This window comes from Schistocerca nitens, chromosome 2 (genome assembly GCF_023898315.1).
Source record: "Schistocerca nitens isolate TAMUIC-IGC-003100 chromosome 2, iqSchNite1.1, whole genome shotgun sequence".
NCBI classification, from domain to species: Eukaryota; Metazoa; Arthropoda; class Insecta; order Orthoptera; family Acrididae; genus Schistocerca; species Schistocerca nitens.
Window position 1 is genome coordinate 807,493,154 of NC_064615.1, and position 26,485 is coordinate 807,519,638.

The 26,485-nt window shown below is 43.2% G+C and overlaps 1 protein-coding gene and 1 pseudogene across 10 annotated transcripts in view; one reads left to right on the forward strand and one right to left on the reverse strand.

Annotated features, from left to right (window-relative positions):
• Positions 1-26,485, forward strand: part of LOC126237066 (sodium bicarbonate cotransporter 3) — a 1,007,081-nt gene that overhangs the window by 558,902 nt on the left and 421,694 nt on the right. The window lies entirely within an intron of this gene.
• LOC126238125 (5S ribosomal RNA) lies at positions 2,020-2,137 on the reverse strand (annotated as a pseudogene).

The window sequence follows — 26,485 nt, forward strand, 5'->3', positions numbered from 1 at the left end:
ACCCGAGAACTTTCAATCAAATCAATATAGTCAATTTATTTATGTTATTCCATGTACATATGTGACAAGTACAGCTTGCCACCTATGGAACACTGTGTGAATCAGGATGATGATAATCACAGAAACATGGAATTACAGCACTTGTAATGAACGCCGAATCTTTTCCTGTGCATTGTTTCCTTTTTCAATGTATCTGTTGCAAAACAAACGTCGGTTGTATACGTAAGCGGTTGTCGATCCACACACAATTTCGGGGCGTACCACGCATACTTCTTGTGAGAGTTACGTGGGAATGAAATAAAAAGAGTACCGATTCACAGACCTCGCGCCTTACGAAACATTGAGAATTGCGTCTTGCTCTTTATATATGTTGATGCCTACACGCCACTTAATTACAAAACATTTTGTAACTACGTAGTTTCCTAAGTACAAAAGTATTTTCCTTAGTTCAGAGGTTCAAAATATCGCTACAGTTGTAAGGTTCTTTTATTTAACATACGACCAGTTTCGGGCTCTTTACGCCCATCTTCAGGTGTCGTAACTTGGTGCTGTGCTGTGACCCTGAGCGGCGCGGCGGACGTGTACAAGACGAGGTGTGCTACCAACGAGCGCATAACATTCCTTAGTTCAGGAATGAGTTAAATACATTGTAGCCGTTCCACTTTAACAAGGATAGAAATAATTCATCGTGATGTAATGTGTCCCAAGTATTTAGGGACAAAATTACACCCAGTGCGATTAACTCAAAACGTACACCCCTTATATTTCGTAAACCTATCGAATCGGCTTGTTCGGCTAAAGATAGCAGGTAGAGGGACACGTAAATTTTGTGGCTAATGCTCTTTACCCTTGTATTAATCAAAACTTGAAGCATGTATGTTCTTTTTAATGGAGCTATTTATTTAACGACTTCAAAAACAATTGGATTTTTTAAACTCTGCGTTATGCAGAATACAATGTATTTCTTTTTTGTTTACGGGATCATGTTTCACACGTATGTGTCATCTTGTATGGGTCAAATTTATTTCAGTACAATATCGTACAAAGTCCACGGTCGTTTTCCTTTTAATTCAGTTTTAAAAGTCATTACGTTACCCAGAAAATATTTAATATGCTGTTGCAGCTTGATGAATACATTTCTACACACGTACGTGACTCTTATTTTCTTACATTAATCCCTCAAGTCTATGTAGACCATTTTTTGGCCCAAGCATTATATTCATGTCTTCAACAGTTTTTTTAATGAAGACAGGAATTCTGTTGATGTTGGAAAACGTCGATGAGTATATGTATCGTGCAACACTTAAAGAGATCTTTGCTGGATACTCTGGAACTAACACCACCTATAATGGTAATGACACGCTTTCGTATTATGAAAATATTATGCGTGTAAGATGAGTTACCCTAGAATTTACAAAACATTTTTATGAATGTAAATATGCAGAATAAACTAACGTTTTTATTTTTAAATCCCCTGTTAGTTATACTCCGGCGAACTGTAAAAGTAGCTGGGGACTAAAGCATTTAATTGATTCTTGGCTATGGGTTTTCCAACCGAGGTTCTGCCTCGTCAGTAGATCCAAACAACAACTGAGTACTATTTATTGTATTTCGTTGTTTGAATAAACTATTTCTGTGGTTTCTGAAGTTCTTTGATAAGGGTTGCATTGCGTGTACGGATAATCAATATCCGTTTGTCTTGAACCATCTGTTGGGGTTTTCAGTATTCATTTAGCTGCCATTCCAGCAAGAAGCTGGTACTATTTTCCGTTCCCATACCTGTACCATCTATCTTGGTGTATAAAACTTAACTCCCTCCGAACAGGCCATGAAGGCCCAGCGGTACCGACCGGCCGCCATGTCATCCTCAGAACATAGGCATCACTGGATGCGAATATGGAGGGGCATGTGGTCAGCACGCCGCTCTCCCGGCCGTATGCCAGTTTCCGAGACTGGGGCCGCTACTTCTCAATCAAGTAGCTCCTCAGTTTGCCTCACAAGGGCTGAGTGCACCCCGCTTGCCAACAACGCTCGGCAGACCGGATGGTCACCCATCCAAGTGGTAGCCCAGCCCGACAGCGCTTAACTTCGGTGATCTAACGGGAACTGATGTTACCACTGCGGCAAGGTCGTTGGCATTATGGTGTATAATGGAAACAACGAAACGTCCCAGGTAGAACCATCATCATGTCTAAATGCTTCAAATTGTGATCTGCAATTGTTTGTGCTGTGATTGGTATCGCCATGAAAGTTTAATTTTCGGTGTACAGTCACAGATGCTGACAGGGAAGAAAATGCGATTCTTATAGTGGCAGCTACGCACATTTGCAACAAACCGAAACTTATATGGTCATATAATACACAGATCACGACATAACGACGTGAGGGGGCGCCCCTTCAAGTAATAGGTTTCGTCGACTTGCTGGAACTAACTGCTCTGCTGCGTGCAACGGCGGCTGCGCCAGGTTGGAAACACAATTTGCTGATTCAGGGCTCCGCCCGACTGCTGACGGGGCGAGACGATCGTTGCCGAGGCAGTCGCAACGGAGACGAAATGAACTCCGGCAGAACTTCAGGTTGGAGTAGTTCCGCTAGTTCACTGCTCTTCTCTCGCCAAATTACGAGACTTCTCCTCACACGCGCCGGATAGGCAAATGTGACGAGTCAAAGTTTCAGCTTTGACTTTGGGGAGAATTCTGGACTGGTCTGGAAGGAAACTCTTCTACGTAAACCTACGGAAAAAAGTGGGGACGCTATATTTACGTACTTTTAAGGCTATGTTTTACAACTTTTTTTACATTAAAAGAATTCGCAATTGCGAATAAGGACAACCATCAGCTGTAGAATGGAATGACGACAATGAAAATTTGTGCCGGACTTCCGGTTTATCGCTTCATTGTCGTCATTACATACTACAGCTGATAGTTGTCCTTATTCACAATTGCGAATTCTATTTCGGGTCACATTCCCGTTGTTTACTGTTAATGTTTAAATGACGTTCGACGTTCTTCATCTCTTTACATGAGCTAGGCCTAAACAACCACCAATAAATAGTGCTTGTAACCAGAGGCCTAGGACATGTACAGTCTGTTAAGTAAGAGTGTAGTCGCCATTACACACAAATGGTAGAAGATACCATCTTAGTTCTTACACATCCCAACAAAAGGGAACCTTTCTCCTTCATGAATTGTCCATCAACCATTAGTTTACTATGAATTCTTGACTGAGAAACACAAGAAGAGAGAGGAGTGCAGCTTACGTATCTCGTTTATCAAAGCTGTTTGATGCCGACTGCCAAACTTTGGTTCACTGACGAAAATGAAGATTGGATTCTGCAGGAGGACAATGATCCAAAGCACCGCAGCAAGCTTGCAGCAACTGGAAAAAAAAGGAGAAAGGTGTAAAGGTACTGGATTGGCCCTCACAGTCGCCTGACGCTAATCCTATTGAAAATTTATGGTTTTACATCAAAAGTAAGTTACGAGGAAAACGATCTTCACCTTTAAACAGCTGTCAAAGCAAGTTCCACACATTTCAAGGTGTCCATCATGTGAAAACGCGAAAAACTCGGCTTGAAACGTGCCTCGGGCATACCAAAAAATTATCGACGCTGCGGGTGACTGGGCGTATTATTCATTGTAATTGCATTTTTCTTTTGTTCATATATGATGTATGTATATGTTTTAGTTTGTTGTCAGATACATTTTTCTACTGATTAACCCGCATATTCACCACAATCTTACTTAACAGACTGTAAATTAAAAACTTGTGACATACAGTCTTTGGGGAGGCGCCTTTGACTAGTAAACAAAACCCACCCTCTGCTTGAATTTTGAATAAAAATCATCAGCAATTGTGGCCGAATTCCGGCATTACGAGTCAGCTTTTTCTGCCAACGGACTTGTCAAAGAGGACGGAGGAACAGATAGACGTATGGGGCACCGTCTTGCCGCGGATATCAGTAACTGACTGTGAAAATCGAACGAAACGTCAATGATCAACGATCAACGGCATGAGGATGCAGAAGGCAGTGGAAACTACTGCATTAAAGAAACACAATGTGTATCCATAGGACATGTGGCGTGGGCCGGCCGGAGTGGCCGAGCGGTTCTAGGCGCTACAGTCTGGAACCGCGCTGCGGCTACGGTCGCAGGTTCGAATCCTGCCTCGGGCATGGATGTGTGTGGTGTCCTTAGGTTAGTTAGGTTTAAGTAGTTCTAAGTTCTAGGGGACTAATGACCTCAGAAGTTACGTCCCATTGTGCTCAGAGCCATTTTTGAACATGTGGTGTGGTCTTAAAGAAAAAAAAAAATGTGACATGATTATCTCTTTATCGGGAAAACATTCCGGGTTAGACCCCCTTTAGGATCCCCCGGAGAGCACTCCTCAGGAAGTTTAGTCCAGCCACAAACGTGGTACCTTACAAAACACTCGTTCGACCAGTATCCGATATTGCTCGTCAGTCTGAACAGACGCTGCAAGGAGGCTTTCTGGATCAAAGTGTGGTCTACTGTTAAAGTTCCGAGAGAGTACTTTCCTAGAAGAGACAACCCATATATTGATTCCTCCAACATATACCTTGCGAAATAACCAAGAAGGAAAAATTAGAGAGATTGGAGCCCACACAGACGCTTGCCAGTGGTCCTTCCCGCGAAACATTCATGACTGAAAAAGGGAAAGGAAGATTGGTTTTAACATCCTGTCGACATAAAGACGGTGCACAAGCTCGGATTGTGTCAACGATGGGAAAGGAAATCTGTCGCGCCCTTTCAAAGGAACCGTACCAGCATTTGCCTGGAGCGATTTACGGAAATCACGGACAATGACTGTGCCATCTCGCTCGGTCAGGAAAAGGGGAAAAGGGGGAAAGGGGAGAAAGGGGAGAGGGAGAATGACATTTGTAGCTTACAAAAAAATGCTCAAATGGCTCTGAGCACTATGGGGCTTAACTTCTGAGGTCATCAGTCCCCTAGAACTACTTAAACCTAACTAACCTAAGAACATCACACACATCCATGCCCGAGGCAGGATTCGAACCTGCGACCGTAGCGGTCGCGCGGTTCCAGACTGTAGCGCCATTAATATAAGAGTTCGAGTCAGATAACGAAATAAAAATGAAAGTTTTAATAATTTGTGCCTCGAAGCACTCACTGGAGGATAAATGGCTCGTGAGCCACACTTTGATAATCCTGCTTTGAATCAAGACTGCAAAAGGTGGCATTATACTGTCATTTCACAATATCAAACGGATCATTTTTGTTCTTGGACATGAAGGTAAGTATCGACGCTTCTACGAATAACTATGAATTGTGGAAATGTAAGATCCTTGAAGTACGACATACCAAGCCATATCGGAAGTACAGAGTTCAAATGGCTCAAATGGCTCTGAGCACTATGGGACTTAACATCTCTGGTCATCAGTCCCCTAGAACTTAGAACTACTTAAACCTAACTAACCTAAGGACATCACACACATCCATGCCCGAGGCAGGATTCGAACCTGCGACCGTAGCAGTCGCGCGGTTCCGGACTGAGCGCCTTAACCGCGAGACCACCGCGGCCGGCGAAGTACAGAGTTACTAACGGTTCTCTCCGCAGTAGTCGGAAGTTACGTACAACTCGTTGTCTGGAAAAAAGTTACAGCGTTTGCAAAGTTCATCCATTTCTCATAACGCCTGTGCTTCACGGTTTTCTCTTCAACATCACTAAAGTCAACCCTCGCCGCTGGAACGGTTGCGTCCGTCAGCTTGGGCATCAGAACCAAGAAGACACAGAAGACCATGAAATAAAAAACGTGATTTTCTTTTATACCACGAGACAAAGATTACAATTAATACGATTCTAAGAGGGCATATAGCGCTTCTTTCTTGTTGAATATCGATAAGTTAATTTTGTACTTCATTTTCCGGAGGCTATGCCATAGCGTGCAGCCATTTGAAGACAGCTGTCGTTGCCTTGACACTGTTTACAGTATCCTCATCATGAAGATTGGTGACCGAGAATGTTGAGCGCCTGCTTTCTCTGTCCCTAATGTACTGCTCCCGTAGTAAGTGCTGTAGGCTTTTACAATATGTTCAACTGTCTGAAATGTAGCAGCAATGATAATGATCCTGAAGGAAGTACCTCACGCAACACTGTCACTGGAAAGCATTATTTGTTCAACGTTCTATTACTCGCTTCATTTTTTCGTAAAAATATTACTGTTATCGTTCAAATTTCTGGACGAAACTAATTCTCCGTTACAGTGTAACAATCTTTCGTCAAATGTGGGTGTCAAAGTGTCACCAAACTTCTGGTTTCACAATCAAAAACGGCAGAAGTCTTCTTGAAATGTCTGCAACCATCTGCATTTAGTATGTAAATAATCAGTCTAAAACGTGCGTCAACAGAAAATCGTGCAATGTTTCCAAAAATTAAACTTTCGATCACTGAAATAAATTAATTAGTATCGCATTTTACGTCATTATCCTTCAGTTTCCTTTTTGTTTTTTCCTGTATCGGAGGATCATAGAATAATTTGGTTGAAGCGAAGGGACGGCGGAAAGTAGTGGTAACTCTCAATTCAGTAAACATTAGTCTGATGACCTTATCTGTTGTATATTCGAATGAACTACGTGTTGTGTATGCGCGTGTACGTATGTGTGTTTAGACATAGGTATTCTGTAATATTTCTTTGTAACGTCGTACAGTACCGACAATGACGATCTTAACTGTAGCAACAACTCTAGAAAAAGTGTACTGGATGATTTCTTTTCGGTGGTACTCAAAAGTTTCGTCTCATACCCTTTCATGGTAAAGCACATTACAAGTTGTGGGAACGACTTCAGCTACAGCGTCTTTTCAAAGACGATTGTGAGAATAAGTCTTCGACAGCAGCCTTGGCCAACTCCTTTAGACTTCAAAGATCCAACTTATCTTAAGATTTGATCTAAGGCGATAAATTTCATCCCGTATGAATGATCGATCTTGCGAAACTTTTCTCTGTACCTTTGTTCCCGATTCCGAGCACTGCAGTATATCACGTCGCGCAGTACATCGAATGTACGGCAACAAGTTCCTTCTCTGAGGACTTCCACATCCATGATAACCGGTCACGAACTGTAAACGGTGGTAAAATCAACCGTGGAGATATCACGCCACCAATGTTGACAGATAATGCAGTAGTTTTGTTATGAAACGTGTGCAGTTTACAAACACGTAACTCACGCGCACTCTCTCAAGACCTCGTTCCACCTAATATTTACATTTTTTATTGATGATATTTCTCCTAGGCAACTACCGGTTTTACATTACATTTTATAACAACGTGTTCAAAATAAGATTTGGTCAATATTTATGGCCTTAATAAATACGTTATTACACTACTGGCCATTAAAATTGCTACACGAAGAAGAAATGCAGATGATAAACGGATATTCATAGGACAAATATATTATACTAGAACTGACATGTGATTACATTTTCACGCAATTTGGATGCATAGATCCTGAGGAATCAGTACCCAGAACAACCACCCGTGGCCGTAATAACGGCCTTGATACGTCTGGGCATTGAGCCAAACAGAGCTTGGATGGCGTGTACAGGTACAGCTGCCCATGCAGCTTCAACACGATACTACAGTTCATCAAGACTGGCGTATTGTGACGAGCCAGTTGCTCGGCCACCATTGACGAGACGTTTTCAATTGGTGAGAGATCTAGAGAATGTGCTGGCCAGGGCAACAGTCGAACATTTTCTGTAACCAGAAAGGCCCGTACAGGACCTGAACATACGGTCGTGCATTATCCTGCTGAAATGTAGGGTTTCGCAAGGATCGAATGAAGGGTAGAGCCACGGGTCGTAACACATCTGAAATGTAACGTTCACTGTTCAAAGTGCCGTCAATACGAACAAGAGGTGACCGAGACGTGTAACCAATGGCAACCCATACCATCACGCCGGGTTATACGCCAGTATGGCGATGACGAATGAACGCTTCCAATGTGCGTTCACCGCGATGTCGCCAAACACGGATGTGACCATCATGATGCTGTAAACAGAACCTGGATTCATCCGAAAAAATGACGTTTTGCCATTCGTGCACCCAGGTTCGTCGTTGAGTACACCATCGCAGGCGTTCCTGTCTGTAATGCAGCGTCAAGAGTAACCGTAGCCATGGTCTCCGAGCTGATAATCCATGCTGCTGCAAACGTCGTCGAACTGTTCGTGCAGATGGTTGTTGTCTTGCAAACGTCTCCATCTGTTGACTCAGGCATCGAGATGTGGCTGCACGATCCATTACAGCCATGCGGATAATATGCCTGTCATCTCGACTGCTAGTGATACGAGGCCGTTGGGATCCAGCACGGCGTTCCGTATTACCCTTCTGAACCCACCGATTCCATATTCTGCTAACAGTCATTGGATCTCGACCAACTCGAGCAGAAGTGTCGCGACACGATAAACCGCAATCGCGTAGGCTACAATCCGACCTTTATCAAAGTCGGAAACGTGATGGTACGCATTTCTCCTCCTTACACGAGGCGTCACAACAACGTTTCACCAGGCAACGCCGGTCAACTGCTGTTTGTGTTCGAGAAATCGGTTGGAAACGTTCCACGTGTCAGCACGTTATAGGTGTCGCCACCGGCGCCAATCTTGTGTGAATGCTCTGAAAAGCTAATCATTTGCATATCACAACTTCTTCTTCCTGTCCGTTAAATTTCGCTTCTGTAGCACGTCATCTTCGTGGTGTAGCAGTAGTGTAATATTAGATTGAGAAATTGGAAGAATTTAAGATGAGTCGATTGGGAAGGGTAAAAAAAAGAACGTAGGCTCGAATATGTAAGATTCCATCGCCAGTGCCATTCCGGAACGCTTACTTCTATGTGGCATACTGATTTCTAATCCTGGTGATAGAAATCTGTAGGGAAGCTTCTTCGGAATTACATGGATTCATGCCATAAGTCTGTCTTCTACGCTGTGGTATTCTCTTAAAATGTAATCTAAGTTCTGTGTGTGTGTTGGGGGGAGGGGGAGGGTCCGCCGTTGTGGCCGAGCGGTTCTAGGCGCTACAGTCTGGATGTGTGTGATGTCCTTTGGTTAGTTAGGTTTAAGTAGTTCGAAGTTCTAGAGGACTGATGACCTCAGAAGTTAAGTCCCATAGTGCTCAGAGCCATATGAACAATTTGTGTGTGTGTGTGTGTGTGTGTGTGTGTGTGTGTGTGTGTGTTTGGGGGGAAGGGGGGGTTGATAGGTGGTTAGAGTATTTCTACCTATGAACGGTTTAACAGGCCTACTATATGCAAAGCTCCGTACATATGTGACTTCTGGTTATTTCTGTGGTGATGACCTAGAAGACGTAATTTTTATATCTAGTGGTGCTACTTCTACCTTATAACAGATTCAGCGTTCCTATTTCTTCATTCTGTTCTTGCTATCCTCTTTACTGGGTCATCGCAGTTATTTTACTATCCAAATAGCAAAACTCACTTACGCCTCTTTTTGTTTTGTGGTGCAACGCGGCAAGGGCGTGAGCTAGATAGCGCCTAGAATCCCGGCAAGCCCGCAACGCACTTTCAAACATTCGCGACATTGTTGCCCATCTGTTGGGCACTTTCTATCATTGTCGGCTGCAAGCTTTACTATTGCATGATGTTCCAGCTTCTCGCTTGTATGAGTTGCATGGAGTCAGTAACGTTCGGGGATATGTTTGTGGTGTAGACCTACCCAAATTGTTGATTAAATCTTGAAAGTTGCACGTGTGTTGAAAGTTGTATGCTGAACGTGTGTGTAACTGCATTTCTCGCTAACAATCTGGAAACCTTATGACTTCAAAATCCGATTACAGATTCTGATCTAGAACTGGCGTAGCTACCCTACTCTTGGACATGAGCTTATTTATGCAAATTACATTTAGGAACGTGATTTTAATCAATATGAACTGCTTCTGACTGTCTGTAAATGAGATGATGAAAAGAATGATTTCACAAGAATAATCAAAATGATTAACTCTCATGTAATTTAAATATGTCCTATTGTAAAAAAAAAAAAAAAAAAAAAAAAAAACAACTGTTGAATTTACAAGAAATTTCACTAATTCAAAACTGTTCCTAATATTGTTTCAAAATGGTCATTTAGGCCTACAACAAGTTATTACCTTTCAACGAATAACTTGAGTCTGCTCTGGCTGCACTACAAGAATGATGAGTTGCATTATTATTCTTATTTTTTTTCAAATTTCTGTTGTAGCAAATTAGTTTTTGATTCTCTCTTCAAAATTATTAATTACTATTCACATAAACGTGCAAGACCTGACAGCGCAAATTTTACCAGACTCATTTGTCTTCGCACTGTCAGGATACACTTTGTGAACTGTTTATAACTGACAAAAAGAAATCCCTTGAAATTCCTTTCAGTCCTTTTAAAGACACAAAAGCAAACTCAAACTAGTATAAAAAAACCAGCATTGTCTTTCTCTGCATTGTCATGCACCATAATTTCTACTTCTACAAAATATTTCTATTACAAAATTTGTTCCCTTGGATTTCTTATGCAGCGATATTTCACTAATCTGAAAGGGGAAAGGCTAACTAGAGTACTGAGCACATGATTGATAATTCTCTGTGATTACCAACACATAGATACTCCTAGGCACAATGAAATCTTTGCACAGCACTCTCGTATATATAACGCAGGTTTAAAAGAAACTAAGAAAGAATTTGGGCTCGACATTGACCACGTACACTCACTCCGGCCACATCAACTCCGCGCAGTTCCCCATGGGTACTGGTTGGCTGTTTCATCGATTTTGGCCAGTGGATAAAGGCTGTACTCTTCGAATAGTTCGACCCTTCAACAGAATAAGTTTACTGTGTTAGTTACCAATGCTGTGTGTGGAACTGCTGGAAGAAACCACCAAAACAAACTACACAGAGACGTTTCTCATCTACAATTTGTTTAGTTACTTCACAGCCGGCATACCTGAATGCGCAAATTATTAATAATTAAGCACAACTGCACGAACTAGGTAGAAGTGCCACCATATTCATTCTGCTCAGCGGAATCTCCATCCAAAATCGCATTTGAATGTTGATTGTTCTCTGACATGGCTGTATTTTAAATCGAGTAAGAATCACGTGTCAGAATTCGATAGCAGAAGGATCGTGATGTGTTGAAAGTGGTCTTTATCGCTCTGCAATATCTCTGCTCGCGTTGATTGGGGTCCCATACTGTCATGCTAATATGGAATCTCTGGGTTCAAAACGACATACTCCATGCCATGCAGATTCTCGAAGGCCCCGTGGGACTACCTTTCGTGGTTAGACGATTCTTTGCTCGGCCGTGCAGTGCCGCCTGCTGCATGACGTACCTCGAATCAGAAAACGCGCTTGCTTGCAGAAAGACAAGTACTTACACGAACATTCCGACAATGTCTGGAACACCTCATTGACATAGGCACTCTGCGGCGCTCGTACGAAATGTGTGTTATCTATAATCCAGTCATCCGCTCTGCGTGAAAGGGGGCAGGTTGAGGATCTGAAATACACTGAAGCGCCAAAGAAACTAATATATGCATGAGTATTTCCATACAGAGAGAGAGAGAGAGAACGAGAGAGAGAGAGAGAGAGAGAGAAACGACACTGTAGTGCCGAAGAAACTGGTACAGGCATGCATATTCAAATAAAGATCTATGTAAATAGGCAGAATACGGCGCAGCGGTCGGCAACGCCTATATAAGGCAACAAGTGTCTGGCGCAGTTGTTAGGTCGGTTACAGCTGCTGTAATGGCTGGTCATCAAGATTTAAGTGAGTTTGGACGTGGTGTTATAGTCGGCGCACGAGCGAAGGGAAACAGCATCTCCGAGGTAGCGATGAAGTGGGGATTTTCCAGTATGACCATTTCACGAGTGTACCGTGAATAACAGGAATGTGGTTAAACATCAAATCACCAACATCGCTGCGGCCGGAAAAAGATCCTGCAAGAATGAGACCAACGATGACTGAAGAGAATCGTTCAGCGCGACAGAAGTGCAACCCTTCCGCAAATTGCTGCAGATTTCAGTGCTGGGCCATCAACAAGTGTCAGCGTGCGAACCATTCAACGAAACATCATCGATATGGGCTTTCGGAGCGGAAGGCCCACTCGTGTCCCCTTGATGACCTCACGACACAGAGCTTTACGCCTGCTTCCGTCAACACCGACATTGGACTGTCTGGAAACATGCTGACTGGTCGGACGAGTCTCGTTTCAAATTGTATCGAGCCGGTGGGCGTGTACGAGTATGGAAACAACGTCATGAATCCATGGACCCTGCACGTCAGCAGGGGACTGTTCGAGCTGGTGGAGGCTCTGTAATAGTGTGCACTTGGAATGATATAGGACCCGTGATACGTCTAGGTACGACTCTGACATGTGGAACGTACATAAGCATCCTGTCTGATCACCTGCATCCATTCATGCCCATTGTGCATTCCGACGGACTTGGGCAATTCCAGAGGACACCTCACACTTCCAAAATTGCTACAGAGTGGCTCCAGGAACACTCTTCTCAGTTTAAACGCTTCCGCTAGCCACCAAACTCCCCAGACATGAACATTTTGAACCTATCTGGGATGCCTTGTCATGTGCTGTTCCGAAGAGATCTCCACGCTCTCGTACTCTTACGGATTTATAGATAGCCCTGCAGAATTCATTTTGTCAGTTCTCTCCAGCTTTACTTCAGATCAGCCGAGCGGTCTAAGGCGCTTTAGTCATGGACTGTGCGGCTGGTCCCGGCTTAGGTTCGAGTCCTCCCTTGGGCTTGGGTGTGTGTGTTTGTCGTTAGGATGATTTAGGTTAAGTATTGTGTAAGCTTAGGGACTGATGATCTTAGCAGTTAAGCCGTAAGGTTTCACATACATTTTGATTTTTTTTTTTCTTTCAGAATTTAGTCGAGTCTGTGATACGTAGGGTTGCGGCACTTCTGCGTGCTCGAGTGGGCTCAACACGGTATTTGACGGAGGTACCAGTTTCTTTGGCTCTTCAATGTATCTTTCTCCATTTGGGACACACTCATTCTTAGGGTTCTCTTGATAAAAATCAATTAGTTTACTGGGTATATAGTACACGGATGATTATTAGACCCTGCTAGTTGGGTCATATCTCGTCGTCCCAGGGCTGGAGAATACTAAAGGACACGTACAGTCACCGGAAAGCGTCAGCGAACATTTGTCTCTAACAAAAGTTGTTCCTCGTGACGTGATCTATCACCCTATCGTGCAGTTTTTCAGGATAACCTAATGAAGGATGGAATTTCTGTTGAATCTTGCTATCAATATTGATTAATCATATGCATCAATATTATATTATAGCTTCAATTTATTATACTGTTCAAGAGTTTTGCCTGAGATTTTTTCTGTCTATTATCTTTGATGTGTACCTTATGCAGAAGATAAGGGATTGCAAGTTTGATTTTAAGCTGTACATCTACATGACTGTTCTGCAATTCTCACTTAAGTGCCTGGAAGATGGTTCATCGTACATTCGCAAACAGTGCGCGGGGAAACGAACACTTAAATCTTTTCGTACAACCTCTGATTTCTCGTATTTTATTACGATTATCGCATCTTTCTGTGTAGGTGGGCCTCCACAAAGTATTTTCGCATTCGAAGGATAAAGTTTGTGATCTCGAGGCAACGAAAAACGCCTCTGTTTTAATGACTGCCACACTAACGAACCATATCCGTGACACTCTGCCGGCCGATGTGGCCGAGCGGTTCTAGGCGCTACAGACTGGAACCACGCGACCGCTACGGTCGCAGGTTCGAATCCTGCCTCGGGAATGGATGTGTGTGATGTCCTTAGGTTAGTTAGGTTTAAGTAGTTCTAAGTTCTAGGGGACTGATGACCTCAGAAGTTAAGTCCCATAGTGCTCAGAGCCATTTAAACCATTTAACCGTGACACTCTCTCCTCTATTTGCCGATAAATAAAAAAGGGCTGCCCTTCTTTGAACTTTTTGACGTCCTCCATCAACCCTATCTGATACGAATACCACTCCGCACAGCAGTACTCTGCCACAGGACGGGAAAGCTTAGAGTTGGCAGACTTCTTAGTAGGCCGGTTGTATCTAAGTGTTCTCCCAATTAAACGCAGTCTTTGTTTTGCCTTCCCCACAGCATTCTCTGTGCGAACGTTCCAATTTTTGTGATTCTTAAATTTTCCCGACGTTCTGAATATTCTATGAGGTTTCGGGATTGCAGCTAGATCATACTGACTTCTTGCCACAATATTTCGGCTGCCAACCGTCTAGCCTTCTTCGGGTGAGTGTCCCCCACTAGCAGACACTCACCTGAAGATGGCTGGACGGTTCCTTTAGCAGATTCGTGTAGTTAGCCGTCTAACTTAAATTTAACGATTTTCGTTTAGTACTCGTGTGGATGATCTCAAACTTTTCATTACTGAGTCAATTGCCACTTTCCACAACATACTGATATCTCGTACAAATCATTTTAAAATTGATTTTGATCTTCTGATGACCTAATTGGACGGTAAACGACAGCATCATCTGCAAACAATCTAAAAGAACTATTCAGATTCTCTTCTCAATCGTTTATACAGATTAGGAACAGCAGGTGGCCTATAACGTTTTTTTTGGAGAACACCAAACACCACTAACAGTTTTACCCGTGATTTTGCGTCAGTAAATACGAACTGGGACCTTTCTGACAGGAAATCACGAATCCAGTCGCTCAATTTGACGATACTCGATAGCCACGCAGTTTGATTAGAAGCCGCTTGACAGGAACGGTGTCAAAAGCCTCCTGGAAATAAAATAATGCTGAATCAATATGAGATCCCTTGTCGAAAGCACTCGTTACTTCGCATGAATAAAGGGCCAGTTGAGTTTCACAGGAATGATATTTTCTTAATCTGTTTGACTATGTGTCAATAGATCGTTTTCCACAAGGTAGTTAATAATGATCGAACACGTATGTCCGAAATTCTTCTGCAAATCGACATCAGTGAATTGGATCTGTAATTCAGCGAATTACTCCTATTTCCTTTCTTGAGTGTTGGTGTAACCTGTGCAGCTTTTCAGGATTTAGGTACCGTACTTTTCGTCGAGCGAGCGGTTGTATATGATTAAAAGATATGTAACTATTATCAGCATATTCCGAAAATAACGTAATTGGTATACGATCTGGACAGGAAGAGATTTAAATTGCTTCGCTGTACCAAGAATAACGAATTTTCATGTTGTCAGATGTTCTTTATTCGAATACCGGTATACTTACTTCGTCTTCTTTGTAGAAGGAATTTCGGGGAACTGTTTAATAACATCTGTTTTAATAGTATTGTCATCGGTAACAATAACATTGCTATGGCGCAGTGAAGGTAGGAGTTGTGTCTTGCCGCTGCGTGTACTTTACATACGATCATCATCTCTTCTGATTTTGTGTCAAATTTCCAGACAGATTTTATTTGTGGAAACTATTAAAAGCATGTCGCATTGAAGTGCGCGTTAAATTTAGAGCTTGTGTAAAACATCGCCAGTCTTGGGGATTTTGCCCTGTTTTAAATTTAGCATACTTTTTTTTTGTCACTCATGCAACAAGGTATATGGAGAAGAAGTGATATATAAGGCCATAGAGGATGCAAGAGGCAGTGTAATTGGAGGAGAAAGGATAAAGTCTAGGTCGATGATCAAGTAGTGCTGGCGGAATCGGAAGAGGAGCTACCCAATACGTTCTAGAGTATTGTAAGAAGGGGGCATTAGTACAGGATGAAGATAGATACAGGAAAGACAAAACTGATGACAATAAGCAAGAAGAAAGCTCCTGTTAACATACTCTTAGATGGAAAAAGATCATTTAAAATTCTTTCTGTACATGGGAAGTTCAATGACATGGAAATTGCCCAGAAGAAAACTGGAGGGTAATATCTACGGGAAAGACAGCATCTGAAAAAAATGTTGAATCAAAACACCTTTCAGCTGTCTAAATTACCAGTTGTTATTTTATTGAGCAACCAGTTTCGGCAATACATCACACCATACTCAGGTCTCCTGTACAACGTGTAGGAAGATGCCCACATCTTCGTCCAGTAGATACGAATCTTCCTACACGTTGGCCAAGGGGGCCTGAAGATGGCGTAAATATATCGCAGAAAGTGGTTGGTCAATAAAATAAAAATTGGAAATTCGACATTCTATACTGAACAGCCGAGGTCTCGTAACCGTCTGAATAAGATGGACGTACAGAGCATCTGAAAAGGTGTAGAGGTTACTAACATCTAGAAATTACCTTTGAAGCTGAGGGAAAGATTTGGTAAACATTATGTGTGGATTGTAGAGTTCTACTGAAGTGAATCATGGACAGTTGAAAAGAAAGGCGAAAGATATTTTAAAAGGTTTGAAAGGTGGCTACAGAGAAGAATGCTTGAGATAAAGTGCACTGACAGACTAAAGTGTAAAGAAGTAATGAGGGTAGGAGAAGCAAGATTATTGGAAGTAATCAGAAAGAAGAAAAAATATTGGCTGGGACACTGTCTACAACAAAGAATTGGAGGGAAAAGTGGAAGTAATGAGAGGAAGAGGTAGGAAGAGAATTGGAATGATGGATGACATTAGAAGAGGACGAATATACAAACACATGAAAGTAGATGCTCAGATCAGTACACGATGAAGAGCCTCCAGTTGAAAGACAGATCCAATAAAGAAACTAAGGGCAAACAAGTTTCAAGCAGCATGGTGTCGGAGCGGCTATATGATGGAAATAACGACGACGCAGCAGGAAGCCTTACGCGCCCTCGCTGGCGGCCGCAGAGCCTGTTAGTTTATTCTCATGGCGCCATTAGCCACTACCGGCAGTGGGTTTTAACAACTGAAGTTGGATTTCAATCCATTGTTTTTCTTATTAACTTTAGGTTCGTTTTAATAGTTTTTGTTACGATACTGAGGGACGAAAAGTATACCAATACCAACATTTGTACAGACGCAATTAAGATCGATTGAAGTAAATGTAATAGTCACCGTTATTTGTGCGGTAATACGCTGTGTTGTATCTTGCCCAAAGATACCGATAACATCCATGCAACCGAGCGAGATGGCGCAGTGATTAGCACACTGGACTCGCGTTCGGTAGGACGGCAGTTCAAACCCGCATCGGGCCATCCTCATTTAGGTTTCCCGTAATTTCCCTAAATCGCTTCAAGCAAATTTTGGGAGCGTTCCTTTGAAAGGCCACAGCCGACTTCTTTTCCCATCCTTCCCTAAACGACGGGATTGATGACGTCGCTGTTTGGTTGCTTCCCTCAAACAGACCAAGCAACCAACCAGCCAACTTTACATGAAAAAAATCTGGTGAGTTCCGTTAGTTGGATAGCGAAGCATTTGATCTTATTATATTAAGAAACTATTGTGTTCCTTCGGATGACAGTAGTTGGTCCATGACGGTTATCACTGGAAAAACGCTGAAGGAAACTATTTCATACACAGAACCAGGGATTTAAAAGGAATTCCTTAGTACTCTTCGTCTGTCTGCCTGTCTCACAACGTAGGAATCAAAGGGAGATAGAAGATATTCAAAGAATAACGGCGTGTTTTATTTAGAGGTAGTTTAGTTAGCGTGAGAATGACATGGAGATGTTCATTTTATTCAAGTAGCAACGCTAAATGAGAGGTGATGGAATCCGCGGAGATGTTTACTGCTGCTGTTAGAACTTCGAGCCCGCACGTTCCACAAAGAGTCAACAAACGTAACCTCAGAGGATGAAACACTAGTCACCTTCCTAAAAGAACACAATGTTCACTTTGGAGAGCTGTATCTTCTGTAGAATTGTTGCCAGGCAGTCGCTGCTGACGATCATGGCAGTGAAGTGTTGTAGTCCAGGACGGCAGTGGATTTACGTTGTGTTGATGATGTTAAATGACCCTTGGATTGTCACCCGTGGAGAGTGAAACGATACGTCAGGACGACAGTAGATTTGTTCTATTAATTTCTTTATTCTGGCCCTCGGCCATTGAACATCAGGAACAGCTTGGTGGAGGCGTCCAGTTGCCCGTCACGCAAAACAATAAATGTCCGGCGTTGCTGACAGCCCGAAGAGCGAGGCCGAGTGTTGCGTCACTCGAATGATGCTGCGAGCATCGTCTCTGGCTGCGACCGTGGTGACAGCGTGGCGGCACAGCTGACAATGGCCGTGAACTTCCTCCAGGGAGTGGGTGGCTCCCTCGTAACTCAAGGCAGGCTGTCCTGTCTAGTGGTCCAACAGCAGTCCCCCTACTGCATTCTAGGATGTCGCCCCGGGTGTCCCGAGCTCATGGTGCAGGCCGTGATGCTGAGACGAGACTGATTTCTTACACGGATGGGTGATTACTTATACACTCCAGACTATGTTCATTTAGGGTTTAAGGCACGTACTCTAAACACTTCCGTGGTAGCAAGTGAGGAAATGCTTCCTTCCTTCTGCTAGCGTATTGCAGCGTGGGCTCTTGCTATACTGCCGGCTAGTGTGGCCGTGCGGTTCTAGGCGCTTCAGTCTGGAACCGCGTGACTGCTACGGTCGCAGGTTCGAATCCTGCCTCGGGCATGGATGTGTGTGATGTCCTTAGGTTAGTTAGGTTTAAGTAGTTCTAAGTTCTAGGGGACTGATGACCTCAGATGTTAAGTCCCATAGTGCTCAGAGCCAATTTGTTGCTATACTGCGCCCATTTGGGTCTGCTTCGCAACGCCAGTCGGCTGTGTTTTGTTATGCCATGCATAAGACTCTCGCCCGCCTACAGCTGGCTCTGTTGGAATTCACTGCCGCTCTGGCGTATTTTTTGACCAAATACGTTCGATACGCTACAGTGCTTTTTGCACCATGACTAGGGTCCACTGACTTAGGTTTCTGTGATCTTGAACCATGAAGTTCATTTCATTACTGTCCGTGATCAAGTGTTTCAGTTTCTTCTACATCTTCATAGTGAGTAAGTGGTGTAGGTACACCCCCCGTCTGCCAAGATAATTTAGGCTGTGTTCACAGGACTGTGCATACTTTCCTGGCATGAGGAAAACTCGGGGACACACTATCACAACTCCGTCTCGCACTATTTGGAACAGATGTGAAACGTATAATCGACACCCGCAGTTTGGTAGTTGTACGGGTTCTGATTATCAACGAATAGCTTCATCAGCATGAAAAATATCTAAAGAAATTTATGGCCTCTCTTATTCGCTGAGTTGTGGCCATTGTCGAGGCTAGAGAAGATATTACACAGTTCTAGCGTGATGTCTACTGAAAGCGACAAATATTTTGTCCGTTACGCTTATTACCGCCCCTGCATGCTCTACACAAAATCACCCTGACGGAAAAATCCGAGAAATTCCACATCGTACGGCTGTTTGCCGACAGTTGCTCTTCCAGCCCATGGTTCGTGAATGAAACAGGAAAGGCAAGAAAGATTACAGTGGCACCCGAAGTACTCTCTACACACCGTAAGGTGTCACACAATATCTACAAACAAAACAGAAACAATTTCTTTCTTTCTTTCTTTCTGCTACGCCAAGCAATTTTCTCGTCCCTCTCACGTAGTAAACCCGCCAGGAGTTCCCACGCAGCTATAACTTCGTAGCAATCACCATCATAAGCCACAGCTGTCAGCTTAACAGCCGCCCGACAATCCTCTAGAAATCTGCGAGAGTGTCCTTTGCTGTTAAAGGAAAATCAAAGTAGAATGAAGAGGCATTGATAGCGTCTCATCAGTCGCGGCTCAGACTCCATCGTTCTTGCTTCAGCACAGAGAGCCTCGTTCTTGTTGCTATTGAAAGAGCTGGACTTTATTTCTCGCTATATTATTTGTAATGAGTCTCCGTACACGTGTAGAAGTACAAGTAAATCATCTGTTTGTTGTGTTAACTAGTACACTGACCATTTCTGTGTACAAAGTCGCACACAACAATGGAGATATTTCCAATGCTCGCTTTGATCCTCTGTCTCGGAGTCGTCGCTATACACCCAGCACTGGTCCATGGTGAACCGGCAGCTAAAAGAATGATCTACATTGGCCTGGCGCCCTGATGTTTCGGTTCGACAAGTTTTTGAATGCGTGTGAGCTATCGCTAAACCCAGTGGGCAGCAATCTTTGCCATGTTCAAAATGTCGCAAAAGATGTAGAACAATGATTGGTTTTCACTTGCTCCGATATCATCTCATGCTCCCGGAGCACCACAGCTGCTGCATTGTTTTCAAGTTTTTGTATGTCCATCATGGCCTGCGGGACTTCGGCCGTTCACTTACGTAATAAAATTAAACACCCACAGCCGTCGTTTTGATATTTTGTTATCTATGTGAGACTTGGTACACATTTTCATTTGTCGCCAGTGAATTCCTTCATTTTCATATGATAGAGCACAGCAATCAATCGTCCTTTTCTTGCAGGCTTTGTTAGGAACATCTAGATTACGGCTAGTGCTTAGCCATTATCAATGTACCATTTCATAGGATCAATGTACGTTCTAATACATCAGTCCCCTGTTGTTTGGGGACTGACGTCTTAGAACATGGGACTGACGTGTTAGAGTAGGCATTGACGCTATCAAATGGTGCACTGATAATGGCTAGGAACTAGCCGAAATCTAGATTTGCCGAATAAAACCTGCAAGAAAAGGAGACTGACTGCTGTGCTCTATCATTTGAAAGTCCTATCACAGTCGTTGACTGCACCCAGGTTCCTAATGGAAGGTAATCTGACGAATTCTTTCACTGCCAGTATGCGGAAGAGATCGGAATTTCTCCTTTCTGAACATATTACTTTATTATATTGTAACCAGTTTGGGTGGCTCACCGTCTTCATGCCTTAAACGACACTGGTGGGGTGAACTCCAGTCCTTTATACGTTCCCACTAGTGGACAACATCTATGAACTGGCTTCCGTAGATTTCTGTACAGGCGCTGCCGTTGTAGTTGATGGTTGCTGACACAACACCGCTTTTAGAGTATTCTACGGAAGCCGGTTAATAGATGTTGGTCACTCATGGGATCGTTCATACGATTTGAATTCCTCTCTTTAGCGGCACGCAATGCCTGAAATGGTATATTGAGTCACTGACACTGGTTGCAATATGATAAAATAACACCAAAACGACGCCTGAAAGTGTTCCATTTTATGACGTAAATTGTTCTTCGTCATTCAGACTAGTTCAACCACACTGATCGCGTCTGTGCCACGTAACTTCCGTGTGATACAAAGCCGCATTGTTGCGGCGTTGTTCCCCGTCCGTTGCAGAAAACTATTGCACGATGTTCCGCTTTAACAGTGGCTACCCCCTTCCAGTTTGGCCTCTCTGCCATCATGCTAAGTACTGTAGCGCGGTAATACCAATGTACACCCGGAAAACACAAATTTGCCATCGAAAAAAAAGAAATTAAAGTATGTAGCTTTATACATTGGAGGTGGTAACTAAAACCTTGACTTCCCACTCCTATTTAAAACAATATGCTCTCCTGAAGTAATTATAAAAAACAGTGCGTTCACTCTATTCGACTTCCAATTTAACAACAAAATAGCAAAGAATGGTAGAGCGGAGCACAGGCAGACAGACAGACAGACAGACAGACAGACAGACAGAGATTAAATCGATGCAGCGCGGCTGTCCCTTGACCGGGACGCGGCTCGGTGTCTATTTCCACAGCGGCCGTGGCCGCCGGACGGCCGAGCGATCTGGATGAATGATTGAGGACGCTTCGATGTCGGGCCCAGGCCGTCATGAATTTTCCAGAGACGTCCGTCCGTCGCCTGCACGGCAGACGGCATCTCCATATCGGACGCAGGAAGTCCCTCCGGTATTCCATCAGGTGGCGGTTAATTTCCCCCCTCTCCCCCCCCCCCCCACATCTTCCCCTTGAAGGTCTGAAAATTTCACCTAGTTAATTTAATTTCTGTCACCCACATAACGGAAGCCCGTGAAAGGGAGGAACATGAAATTTATTCGAACTGTACCACTTTACTAAAAACATTTTCTCTCTCTAAAATTCATTTTTCATTCTTTCATTATAATACAGGGTGTAAATTTTAAGTTGGCAAACCAGAATAACTAGAAAATAAGTTCCACACGAAAAAATATGTGGAATCCAAAGTTGATTATTTTCGAGATGGTGAATATCTGCTGGTGCTAAAATTAGCCCGTCACTCTAGCCTCCTGGGGGTGGGGCGGGGGCCAACTTGAAAATTTCAAATGGGAACCCGCATTTTTTATTACAGAATCTACATAAAAAACTACGTACATTTGTCTTAAACATTTGTTTTGATACTTGGTAGTTGGCGCTGTAATTCAAGAAAATTCATGTTCTCATTTTTTGCATGGAAAATGGTTACGAATGAATAAAAAAACACTTATTTATTTCGTAAATTTTGATTCGCTAAAACTAAAACTCTCCCTCTCACCCCATAGCGTGGGGTTTGAGGGAGAGAGAGAGAGGGAGAGAGAGAGAGAGAGAGAGAGAGAGAGACAGAGAGAGGAATTAGAGTTTTACAAATATTGACCCAAATATATATTGTGTGCGTGTGGGGTTGATCTGAGATTCTGTTATTCTGCGCAGCGGATTAATCTGAGATGTACCCTTTACCCTGTGGCTCCTTCAAGATGCAATTTCCACCCCCACACTACTACAGACGACAGACAGACGCTCCTAACGTTCTAAAGAGAAATGCCTGAAAAACTTTCAGCAATAAATATCTTCTGGAGTCGTCCACTGTAAGGAAACGACACAAAAATTCACAAAATTTCTTACGTAACTAATGGGATACTTGGGTACTGGCTAGTGCTAGTTAGTGTAAGAAAAACATAAAACTAACGAAAGTTCTTATTTATTTTGCAAAAATTCTGAGAAATCACAATGGCACATTTAGTTATGAATTGAACAAGTTATATCCTGGTTATTTTCGGAATGTGAAGTTTCCTCTCAAGGATAGGATTCGCTAATGAAATTTCTATACAAAGTTTAAGATGGTTGTTGACTTGGCAGAATGGCTGAGAGGCGCGCCTACTTAACTTGAATAATCATCCTTTAGAACGTTGCTAGGTACGGTCGAGGCTGTCGCGTGTGAAATGCAGTGAAGTGTACTGTTGTGGAGGAAATATGGGACTCGCAATAGCTGTAGCGCACAATACCGTAAGCTGCGATGACTGCTGTCTGCGCCGCTCGCTGCTGACAAATAAGCTAACTCTCGTTTTATCTGGATTGACCTTAGCCAATCAAACTCTCCCTACACCTTGATGAAGTCAAGGATTCCTATTCTCCCCTAGTCCAACTATTGGCGTGGTACACTGGTCAGATAACCAGTCCACAGCGATGCCACTCAAAAATTCGCTCACAGGCGTTTAACTATAACTCTGTCCGTTCACACCGAACAATAAGTGTGTCGGCCAACACAGTGAACAACGCTTAATCGCAAGGACTCAATATAGAGTCGCCCTTTGATTCACTCTAGACAGAGGTGCTCTCCCAGTGAAGTACTGAGGAGAAACTTGTTCCTCGCTCTTTCGAGTGCACGTACGAGCGCGCACGCTCTCGTTACGTGTTCTCGCTCCAAGAGCGACAACGGAACAGCGCCTCTCCACGCCAGACGTGAAGGGGTATATCTTTCGGTCTCTTCCCTTACTTCTTCAGCTCAAGGCGTCAGAAATATTGTCTGCCAATCAGCATTGCTCTTCTAAAACGGGAGAATGACGTTTCGTTTAAGGCGACCAATCCGGAAATCCGTAGCATTGGCGTTTGGCGTTTGCTGTCTCCCTGTGAAAATCTCTGAAACTGCGTGCTATGTGTAAAGAATCCGTAGGCTGGCCGCTCCCTCACAATGTAGCGGAATTTGCTTTTAAGCCAAACACGGTGTCATTCCCCCTTTTCACTCGGGCCCATGCTGTCCGCCCACGGGCAGTCACCGGCCGACATAGGCTGGGGCGTCCTCTGAAGGGACCGGCGTCCCGTTGTGCACTTTCTCTCCCGAACTAAAAGCTCCTGTGACCATCGTGTCTGAAATGTATGTGTGTACGCCAGCCTCGAGTATTTCAACCACAGTGCGCTTACTTGTTATTTGCATATCGTTTACATGAATTCATACAACATTGACTTTATCTTATCGAGTTTGGGTTCGAATGAAGCGTCTTTATGTGCGAAATATGATTGTGATGGCGGAATATGTAAGCAATGAAGGTCAGGAGACCACGACGTCTTACAATATATATAATTATAGATTGACAGTTTTCAGGTTTTTTCTTTTACTTGTACTGCGAAACCTTGCTTATTGTCAAATTTAATGATTCTGGGTCAACGGGAAGTACACGACAGGTTTTGATGAGTATCAAAAAATCGGCGTTTGTTTTTATTGCGTTGTCTGTGAAGCTTACATTTTGTACACCGCCAACAGGCCGCAGGCCTTAGTATGTGACATAAATTTCAGACTGATACCGCCAATACTTCCTGAGAAAGAGGAGTATTAAAAAAGACAGCCAGAGAGACAGACAGACAGAGAGACAGACCGACAACGAAGTGATCCTATAAGGCTTCTCGTTTTACCGACTGAAGTAAGTAACTCTTAAAAGATGAACTATCGCATAATAAAGTTACGGTTAAATAAGTCACTGAAGCAGAAAAGGCCGTCTGTTGATTCGTTTTCTTTAGTTCTCTTAGTTGTAAACTCAAAGAGATCGTTCAAATTTAATATGGACAACATATTGTGAAGATTGATTGGCTTAATATATTCGATCCTGGTGGCTTGTTCAGACAGACACCTGTCGTATTCGTAAGGAACTGGTTCAATCTATCGTCCGCTCAATCTGATACAGAACTTCCCCCATTCCCTTATTCTCAGCAAGTGAATGCCGAATCGTTCCCTCATACTGCCACGTTTGCTTCCAGCTCTACATGCTCCTTCAGGTGAGCCAGTGCCATATCCTACCTGCAGTTCCACGTGATATCTAAACCATAGCTCGTTAACAAAGGAAATAAATTACCGAAAATGAGAACGCCAACATCGTGGACTTTTACGAATAAACCCGTCTATGTCGCCTCATATATTTTAATTTATTATGAACGTAGAACTTCTGAAGCACAGCGTTGCTTACAATAGAACCTGTGTCTAGGCATATTATTGTAACCTACACTAAACTTTGCTTCAGGAGTTCTACGTTTTGATCTGATGGTGGCAGTAGCTGAAACTTCGCAAGAAATGAAAGAACAGTAAGCGATATAGACAGCTTTGTTCCTAAAAATACAATATTATTCACAATAACGTATTTGGTAATGCAGTATGTAGAGCTACCATTGCATTAAGCGCATTAATAATCGCATGCATAATACCTAAAAAAATTTATTTGTTCCTGAATTGTAAGAGCCACAACACTAAGTTTGTTCAAGGCCTGTTGTGTGTGCTTGTCTTGTTCCAAACGGGGCAGCAGTCACTGCGACCGCCATGATATATTGCGCAACAAGAAACCCCGCAGGGCATTTCAGGAACGAGCGTCGATGTCACAGGGCTGTTACCACAAATGCCTGCACATGTGTCTCGGTCGCCCGTTCAGCTGGCCCCGGACAGAAGCCGGCCCGTCGCTTGATATACGGCCCCAAGACACGCACCAGCCATTCTCCAACGTTCGCGAGGCAATTGGCCCCTAGTGGGAAAATGAGATATTACAGTTGCCGCACAGTACTCTGCGTAGTCATAACACTAACCATTGTGACCAAACAATAGTAATGTTTTCCAAACAGTATTGTAATTTACCGGCATGTCACTGTCGTATAGTAATTGAACGCAACGTCAGAAGCAATCACACTTTACTGAATTAGTACAGTACATGATCCACACCACTTCTCGAAGAGTGTTCAGGATTTGTCACTAGAGTAAAAGTAAACAGGAACGTCGAATGCTTTAAAAATGGACACTGAGCGTCTGAAACTAATGTAATACACTGTGATCATATCTCACAAAATAAAATGTCGGACGAGTATTCATATTTGTCCGTGGGACCAATCCAACACATTAATCCTTTAAGTAACAAATGTCCTGTCCCGCATAACAATGAAATACATGTCAGTACGTACGCCTTATGAATACTAATCAATAAACTGCTCAATTTGTTATGTATTTCGAGGTCCACCATTAGTTATGGGATGGTAAATATTCATAACAATGAATCAGGAGCACAAAATCGATGCCGAAAATGTTTGGAAATATCTGTAGGCAGTTAGCAATGTCAACTTCTGTTGTTAATCAGTAGGACGACCAACTTTACACTATGCATGTAAATCCTAATTTGCGGCCACAACAGTATCAGACGCCTCGCGGGGTAGCCGCGCGCACTAAGGCGCTTTGCCACAGTTCGTGCGGCTTCCCCCGTCGGAGGTTCGAGTCCTCCCTTGGGCATGGGTATGTGTGTTGTGCTAAGCGTAAGTTAGTTTGAGTTACATTAAATAGTGTCTAAGCCTAGGGACCGATGACCTCAGCAGTTTGGTCCCATAGGAACTTACCAAAAACTTCCAAATTA